General features: G+C 53.7%; 1 long non-coding RNA gene across 1 annotated transcript; it reads right to left on the reverse strand.

Annotated features, from left to right (window-relative positions):
* Positions 1–292: 292 nt before the first annotated feature.
* On the reverse strand, positions 293–5030 carry LOC117803111. The gene is made up of 3 exons (XR_004626772.1): positions 4739–5030; positions 940–1659; positions 293–460 (listed from the first exon to the last, which is right to left on the reverse strand). It is a non-coding gene; the product is annotated as an uncharacterized LOC117803111 (long non-coding RNA).
* Between the last annotated feature and the right edge of the window lie 4364 nt (positions 5031–9394).

Below are 9394 nucleotides of genomic sequence, written 5' to 3' on the forward strand. Positions count from 1 at the left end.
ATCACCAGCCTATCCCATTCCCACACGCCCCTCCCCTCTGAGGCACCCAGTTTGTTTCTCATAGTCCATAGTCTCTCATGTTTCATTCCCCCTTCTGATTACCCCCCCTTTCTTTATCCCTTTCTTCTCCTACTGATCTTCCTAGTTCTTATGTTCCATAGATGAGAGAAACCATATGATAATTGTCTTTCTCTGCTTGACTTATTTCACTTAGCATTATCTCCTCCAGTGCCGTCCATGTTGCAGCAAATGTTGAGAATTCATTCTTTCTGATAGCTGAGTAATATTCCATTGTATATATGGACCACAGCTTCTTAATCCAGTCATCTGTTGAAGGGCATCTTGGCTCCTTCCACGATTTAGCTATTGTGGACAATGCTGCTGTGAACATTGGGGTGCATATGGCCCCTCTTTTCATTATGTCTGTATCTTCGGCCTTTGAATTTTTGATCATGTATTCCTGAGAATAAGTTTGAAAATCTGTGTATCCTTGGTGAAATTGTAAGCTTATGTCAACTTTTATCATAAGTATAGCAGACACAAAGGATGTGATTTCTGGGATTTTTTTTTTTTTGTACCTTTGTTTCATTTCCTTTTTTTTTTTAAAGTAATCTCCACACGCAACATGGGGCTCGAACTCATGACCCTGAGATCAAGAGTCCCATCCTCCACCGACTGAGTCAGCCAGGAGCCCCTGTTGTAACTTTGCCTTATTTTATTTTTTTAAAAAAGATTTATTTATTTATTTTAGAGAAAGAGAGAGAGAGTGTGTGAGCAGGGGGAGGGACAGAGGGGGAGAGAGAGAAGCTCAAGCAGACTCCGAGTGGAGCATGCTGCCCGACACAGGGCTCGATCCCCCAACCTCAAGATCACGACCCGAGCTGAAACCAAGAGTCAGACGCCCAACGACTGAGCCACCCAGGTGCCCCCCTATTGTACCTTTGCTTTAAAGCCTCAGAGCTAAAAACACAGTCAATTTTCAGGTATGTGTCATATACTCCAAATGACAAAACTCATCTGATTGCCCGATCAGTCATAATCGACTTCCTGTTGGAAAAAAAGAAGATTCTTTTCAAATCTGTTCACATTTCTACTTGGATAGAAATCTATTGGAAATTCTATTCACATAAAGTTGTTACTATTCACTGGCACGGAATCCCTCCTGCTCTGAACACTTCCGTGGGGGTGTGACCAGACAGACCGGTGCACAAGGCACTAAGACTCGCCAGCCTTGGTCACCTGGAGAAAATGACATAGTTAGTGCTTCCTATTTCTCCCTCCAACCCTCCTGACTTGCAAGTCTCTGGATTCTCCCTCAGCAGCTGTCACACCTTCTCACGGCCCCGCTAGGTTTGGCTCTGGAGGTCCTTACACCAAAGGGCCGGGTATCCTCTTGACGCCGGGATGGCTGGGCCGCATGCTTCTTCTCCGGCGGAGGCTGAGGGATAGCAGTGTCTTCCTGAACCCCCGAGCCACGAGCCCCCTGGGATGGACGATCTCAGCTCTGAGGGCATGGGTCCCACTGCATGTCTTCAGACCTGCTGCTCTCTCTCTGTTCTTGGTGGATGGCCGTGGCTCCCGTGGCCCCGGGTGGTGGGGTAGGCGTGTGGAGCAGCTGCAGACTTGCAGTTCCCAGCCTTCCCTGCCGAGAGGCCGCCCCTACCGGCGGGGAAAGAGCCTAGACTCAGACTGCAGGCCCAAGGCCCTGGCACAGGTCGGGGGCCAGGTGTGAACAATCAGGTGGTCCCTGGTGCAGGGGGGAGAGGTCACAGACGGCTTTGCGAGCAAGAAGACGCGTGCCTTCCCCATCCTGCTGCTTTGCTACCTAATGACCATGTTGGCCCTCTTTCTTTCCTTCCCTCCCTCCCTCCCTCCTCCTTCCTTCCCTCTTTCCCTCCCTCCCTCCCTTTCCCCTTCCTTTCTTCCCTCCTCCCTTCTCTCCTCTCTTCTTTCCCCCTTCCTTCCCTCCCTCCCTCCCTCCCTTCCCTCTCTCTCCCTTTCCCCTTCCTTTCCTCCCTTCCTTTTTGTATTGGACCATAGTGCACCTTTGTGACATATCTTTAAAACAGCTGAGAATGAGTAAGTTATGCCTGTCAATGACTCTGAAATGAACTTCCCGTCTGAAAAGTGCTAAACAGTCTTTAGCATGCAGTCTAGCACACTTTGCAAAACCGGAAGGGTTTCTCTCATTTTGCAATATAATGAAAAGCCAAGAGAATTCACTTTGCGTCTAATGAACAGACTTGAGTTACGCGGTCCTACAGAGCCAGAGAATGGAAGAGAACGTCTACACAGTCTGGTGCTGAGCAGGGGAGGCAACTTGTCCCTGACCAAGCCACCTGCGGGGATACAGCCTGAGGGCAGAAAGGCGCCCCTAAAGGAGGTCTCAGTGTCTCCTTTGACAAACGAGGAAATCAAGGAAAAGCTTGCTTAAAGAGACAGGGAAGCCAACTCTGTGCCTCCAGAGACAGGCTCCAGCTTTCCACGTGGTAAGATCGGAAAGGCAGGGGCGCCTGATGGCTCAGTCGGTTGAGCATCCAGCCATTGGTTTCGGCTGAGGTCATGAACTCAGGTCCTGGGATCGAGCTGCATGTCCTTGTTGGGCTCTGAGCTCAGTGGGGAGCCTGCCTAAAGAGTCTCTCTCTCCCTCTGCCCCTCCCCGCTTGCTCTCTCTCTCTAAATAAATAAAAATATATTTTTTAAAGATTTTATTTATTTATTTGATGGAGAGAGAGACAGGCAGCGAGAGAGGGAACACAGGCAGGGGGAGTGGGAGGGGGAGAAGATGGCCTCCTGCTGAGCAGGGAGCCTGATGCTAGCTGGATCCCAGGATGCTGGGATCATGCCCTAAGCCAAAGGCAGATGCTTAACCGACTGAGCTACCCAGGCGCCCCAATAAAAATCTTTTTTAAAAAAGATTTTTATGTATTTATTCATGAGAGAGAGAGAGAGAGAGAGAGAGCGCGCGGCAGAGGCAGAGGGAGAAGCAGGTTCCCAGTGGAGCACGGAGCCTGATGCGGGACTTGATCCCAGGATCTGAGCCAAAGGCAGACACTTTGCCGACTGAGCCACGCAGGTGCCCTAAAGAAATAAAATCTTAAAAAAAAAAAAAAAGATCAGAAAGCCTCTGTGGAGACCGAGGTTAGGGAGTTAATCTGCTGTTCCCCAGGGCAGCTCTTGGGGTTGGCTCCTTCATGGACCCTCTGTGACCGTGGAGCCAGTCCCTGCCTGTCCCCTGCTGTCTGCTAGAACCACCTGTGCTTTCATCCTTGGTCAGGGGAGCAGCCGGGGGTGTCTGAGCCCGAGGGGCTCGGTGCGGAACGGCTGGGGTGAGCGGGGCAGTGTCAGGCAGTGGCCAGTTCCCATCACCGCCTGCCCCTCTCCAGAGAGTGGGCTCAGGAGCCAGAGCTTGGGTTCCCCTGACATCGCATGTGCCGAGCCACACGTGGCTGCCCTCTCTGAGCACCGGCCTCCCCGGAATAACAGGGGCTCGTGGGCTGTCTGCAGCTTGCTGAACAGGAGGCTTGACCGGCTTCCGGGGAGGGGGCGCGTCCCTCCTGCAGGCTGGTAGCTCGCTGCCTGCTGTCTGCTCCCCCTTGAGAGATGGCCACGTTGCATTGTCAATATTTAGGTTCCCCCCCCCCCCCGCCGAGGGGGCCTGGCTCTCCTTTATCATCAGTGTTCGGCAGAGCGCGAGGGGTGTGGAAACCTCTCCCTGACTTGGCCCAGTAGGAGCACGTAATTCTCGGGGTTCAGCTGTAGGGCTTCATGTCAAAGTGAATTCAATTACTGTGATTTTCACCGCAACCCTGAGGACCTGCTCAGTGACCGCTGAGATCATCTAAGAATTGTTGACTGCCCTATTGTCCTGCACCGAGGGAGGGCGTCGTCCTGGGGGAAGGGCTGAGTCACCCTGAGTCACGGAGGACTCAAGTGTGTTCCCGTCTCGCAGCGGGGCTGCCCTGGCGGTGAGCTCAGAGACGCTCGGTAAACCGGAAACAGCGGCTCTCCGCAGATGGTTCTCGACCACGGACAGGAGCCATACTTTAAAAACTTGTTAAAAATGCAAATCCTCAGGCCCTGGACTTCCTGAATTAAAAAAATCTGTGGGTGAGAACCACCATCTAAAGTTCAACAGCCCCGTGGGCAACTGAGACACGCTCAAGGGTCAGAACAAGGTCCCAGACCAAGGAGAATCAAGTTGGTTCCCTGCTCATGAAGAGACCCTTGCCCCTGCCTGTGGATGCCGCAGAACACCCCTCCCCAGATGTCTTCTCCATGAGCCCGGGGCCACAGGAGACCCCTTCGCAGTCCTGTGCTAGCCCCGGGGCTGCGCACACAGCCGACTTTTGCTTCTGAAGCCTGAGGGGTTTCCTCTCTTCCAGTCCCAGGGGGCAGGACTGGGGGCACCCCAGCAGTAAGAGGGGATCCCTGCCTGCTGGTGGCTGTTTTGTTTTCTTTTGTTTTGCATACAGTGCCATGAATTTTTAAAGATAGATGCTTCCATGACTTTTTTTTTTTTTTACCACCTCTCACCTGCGGGGACCCCAAAGTAGGGTGGGGAGAGGGAGCAGAGCTGCATACCACAGGATCTCTTTGTGTGGCCTCTGGCTAGAGGTCCCCTTTTTGGAATTTTACCCGTTTGTGTTTGTTCACACTTTCAGGATTTGGGCTGCCCTAAACTCCAAGTCAGGCAACATGGAAGGAACCCCCGCCCCCCAGCAAAAAGGAAACTCACCACCATATGGGTCATTGGTCGAATCTGAGGTCTTTACCCATTGTTCGATTTTGATGTCTGCTCTTACTTACTTCTCAGAGTTCTCCAAGGGCTGGTTTTTATATTCTGTCCAGAGGTTTTAGTTGCAAAAAGTGTAAGAGGTAGGGTGGAATGTGCTTAATCCGTCCTAACTAGAACCAGACCCCTTAGTCCTGCCTGGGAGGCAGAAACCTGCCAGAGAACCTGCGCCCTCACCGCGCGAGGGTGGCAGAGACGGCAGTGGGGCCCTGGGGCAGCGAGCCCACCGAGTCACCCAGCGAGGCTGACCGCGCTGAGAGCAGAGGCGCGGTCCCTGAGCTCCTGGGAGGAGTCTGGAAGTGAGGGAGGGAGGGGCCCAGTCCGAACGCGAGGACACAGCCACCAGGGGGCAGAGGGGGGCGTGGGGTGGGGACCCGAGGCCACAGGGGAATGCAGGCACCACAGGAAAGTGTGACAGAGGCGCAGTGGTGCCCAGGCCTGCGGGCAGACCTTATCGGGAACGCAGTGGGGGGACAAGGGGTGGTCCTCATCCGGAGTGCCAGGAAGGGTCCTTGTCGGGAAAGCCAGGGGATCCTCATCGGAAATGAGGTGGAAGGGACCTGGAGGCGGGGGTTCCTTGTCGGAAATGCCAGCGGGGTCCTCGTCGGGCAAGCGGCGAGGAAAGAGGGCGCAGCGGGGCCGGGATCTGGGAGCCGGCCGTGCGCACGGGTACCGAGGCCCCGAGCCCGGCTGGGATCGCCCAGGGAGCAGGTGCACCCGCGCAGGCTGAGCGCAGGGAGACGGCGCTGGGCCCTGACGTCCAGGACACGGCAAGACGAGCAGGACGTCCGGGCGGCTGAGGCTGGGAAGGACCGCCAGAGAGGCGGGAGGAGAGGAGAGGGAGCGCGGCCGCGGCGCGCACGACCCCGCAGCTAGGGAGGGCCTGGCTCCGAGTGGCCTTAGATTCGGAAGAGCGCGGGGCTTGCAGAGCAAATGTGGTTGGAGTGTGAGGACGGAGCCTGACTGCGGAGGGTCTGGGACCGAGGCAAGGAGAGCTGAGAGGGTGTGGGCAACCTCTGCAAGGGTTTGGACACCCGCAAACAAAGTCCTGCGCCTTAGCTGTGGGCTTGGTTCGTGGAGGCTGCAGAGAGGCTCGCTCGTGGGAGTGCGCGCGTGTGCACGCTCATGTATGTGTGCGCGCTCACGGGGACGACCCCGGAGCGGGCGGCGGGGCGGGGAGGCGCGTGGGGCGCTCTGGGAGTCCGAAGAAAGCCGGGAGGGGCTGCCCCCTACCCTCCCCGGGAAGCCCGGAGCCTCAGTGTGTTGCACCCGGAAAATGACACCACAGCACCTGCCAACTGCCTCCTTTGCTGGGTCGTGAGCCCCCCAGGAGATGCAGGGCATGCAAAGGGATTTTGAAAAGCCCAAGACTGTCGGTACAGACGCGGCCGAGTTGTTCCCTCCCCAATGGGAGGCTTCCTGCCCCTTCTCTTCAGCCCCTTACCGCCCTCACCCAGACGCGGCGAGAATGGTGATCTTGAGTCCATGGTTACCTTGGATTTTGCATTTTGCGTTTGGTCACGCTGTCTTTGCTCCCGAATTACACGGACACTCTCTGGCCTCAGTGTAAACAGAAATTAGCTATCACCATCTCACCTGGAGAAATGCAACTCCAAGCGTTCAACAGGTGCGAGAAACCGACTGATGTCAGTCTCCCCCCAGAGGGCACTCGGGAGAATTTTACTCACTGCCCTGAGATTCAGGCCAACAGGTTTGTGCAACTTTCTTCTCAATATTGTTAGTCGATTTTGGAGGATTCCTCGTTAATTTTCTTAGCTCAGTGGGCACCAGCTAACACCAGAAGGTGAAAACCACATTTTCCTATCAACTTCTTGTCTTTTGAACAAATATCCTTTAGAGACAAGTTGTAATTATGGTTTTCTATTGGAGCAAGAAGAGAAAAGAATTCAGATCCATGAGAAATAATTGAAATGAGCAAGATAGGATTTTAGGACTAGAAAAAAGTACGTTATTTAAATTACCCGCAAGGTTTTTTTTCCCCCGCAAGACTTAGAAATTACAATTAAATAAGAAACAACTGGCTGATGAAAGTTCTTTAAACGATGAAACTTTTAATCTCCGATTGTCTGTAATTTTAAGAAAGCTTTTTAATGGAGACAAAGAGGGGATTTTACCTGAAAATCTGGAATAATTTACATTATAACTTTCAACCTGCATTACCATAACCTTTCAAAGGGACCAGCCAAATGTGTGTGTGATAATCTCCTACATTCAGGTTCGGGGCACGCTCATCTGAGGCTGTGGTTGGCTTTTCGGGCACAGTCCGCTGGCCCCAGGGAGAGGAATCCATGCTGGAAAGGGTGCATTCAAACAGTGGTGGCCTGGGCAAGAGGTGGGGGTGGTTTTCGGCCCTCTGAGTGCCTTGTTCTTCTTGCCCTCTGTTCCTGGTTCAGTCCCCCTTCCCTGCTGTATGCGTGCCTGGCTCCCTACCCACCTCGCCAGGAAAGCAAACCTCAGTGCAAAGGATCATGGGGTTGGGATGCCGGGCTGGGGTGAGGGTGGAGAAGAGCAGGCAGTGGGGACAAGTCGAACCAACTAGAAGGCCAAGCATTCTTTTTATAAACCAGTGGTAGACGTCTTCCAACAAAGGGTCAATAGCTAAGGCGTTGGGGTCTGCAGGGACCGTCTACCCTGCACAGATCCTTCATGACACCAAATTAACAGAGTGCCCGGTGACCTCAATCTGAGAGGTGACTAGGCAGTTTCCTTGTCAGGATCCTATTATACAGAGACCTTTCTGGCAGCTCTGTGGCTTTGTCTGTGTCTTGCAGAGTCAAAGAATCTACCCAATCTGGGTAAGGTGCAAGCATGGACCCGGAGGGCTTGGCCAGCCTCACCTGCAGGTATACAGGCAAATTCAACTCCCAACCCCACCCGCCTTTGTAAAGCCTCCGTATGAGTTTCCTGGGGTGGCCGTAACAAAGCACCCTGGGCCAGTGGGGTGCCCACATGCCTTTTATGTCACCCTGACAGAAGCTGGGAGTCTAAGATCAAGGTGTGGGCAGGTCGGTTTCTTCCTGGCTTGTAGATGGCTGCCTTCTCGCTGTGTCCGTGTGGACTTTCCTCTGGGCACGCGTGGAAAGAGATCCACCTCCAGTGTCCCTGCCTCCCCTGAGGATTGTATTTCACCCTAATTACCTCCCATGGGGCCCCATCCCCAAATACAGGGGGTGAGGGCTTCAACATGGGAATTTGGGGGGGCACAGCTCAATCTGTGACTCCCTCCTTTTCTTCCTCCACTCTCCGTATGATGTAGGTTTCTTTCTTTCTTCCTGTTTTAATTTGAGAGAGAGAGAGAGAGTGCACAAGCAGGGGGAGGGACAGAGGGAGAGGGAGAAGCAAACTCCCCGCTGAGCAGGGAGCCCGATGTGGGACTCGATCCCAGGACCCTGAGATCATGACCGGAACTGAAGGGAGATGCTTCAACAACTGAGCCCCCCAGGAGCCCCATTATATAGGTTTCATTGGAAAGTTCCCATTTTCTAATTCCTATTGGAGGAGCTTGACCTGGCTCTCATGATTTCTCTGACTGTCACGGTGACATTTGAACTTTTCCTCTGCCCTCTGTATGCCTTGGCCACTAAATGGAGGGAGGTGGAGCAGGGGGCCGTCCGGGCAGCAGGCTGGCATTAGCGTGCTGGGAAGAGGTGAGTTGACCTTGGTGCAGGGGAATCTGGGAGGCTGGCAGGATTGGAGGACCCCTGCTTGCAAATTTTGGTTTCAGAGTAGCCACCTCTGAGAACGCCTTCGTGCTAGGGGCTGTGTCGCGGTGTTCCCTTCACGACCCGTGAGGCCGTGGCTGGCCAGCATCACACAGCTAAGGACCCCCAGGCCAGACCTGGAGTGCCTGCCTGGCTGATTCCTGCACCAGAATTCTCCTTGGAGATCCAGCTACTGCCTGGAGCCCCCATCCTTTTAACGGAATCAAAACGAGTTTGCTCCTTGCTGAGTCTGAAACTGCACCAGGTGAATTTGTCGCATAAAGAAAACTTTTATTTTCGGCAAATAAGGAGACCCCGGGGAATGGCTTCCAAAGCCCTGGACGTCCCAGGTGAGGGTGGATGGGTTCCTTTTGTTTGGGGTTAGGATGAGTATTTGTTTATTTACTTATTTATTTATAAGATTTTCTTTATTTATTTGAGAGAGAGAGACAGAGATACAAGAGAGAGTACGAGCAGGGGCGGAGGGAGAAGCAGACTCCCCGCTGAGCAGGGAGCCTGATGCGGGGCTCGATCCCAGGACTCTGGGATCATGAAAGAGCTGAATGCAGACACTTCACCGACTGAGCCCCAGGCGCCCCAGGATGAATATTTCAGTAGGGGATCCTTGTCATCCTAGGTAGAGGCTGGCATACAGCCGTGCATGGCCTGGAGGAAGCATGCCTGGATGTACATTGTGTGTTGGTAAATGAGGCTTGTGCTCTCCCTGGGGGGAGATTTTAGTATTATAATGAGGCGAAGGTGATTGTAGGTCTTTCCAGAGGTGACCCCAGGGTCCATCTGTGCAGGTGCAAGTCAGGTTGGGCTCAAAGGGTCTGGGTGGTCTGGATGGTCCAGAACGAGGGGGTAGGGGGTGGGG

The sequence above is a fragment of the Ailuropoda melanoleuca genome, chromosome 1, assembly GCF_002007445.2.
Source record: "Ailuropoda melanoleuca isolate Jingjing chromosome 1, ASM200744v2, whole genome shotgun sequence".
NCBI classification, from domain to species: domain Eukaryota; kingdom Metazoa; phylum Chordata; class Mammalia; order Carnivora; family Ursidae; genus Ailuropoda; species Ailuropoda melanoleuca.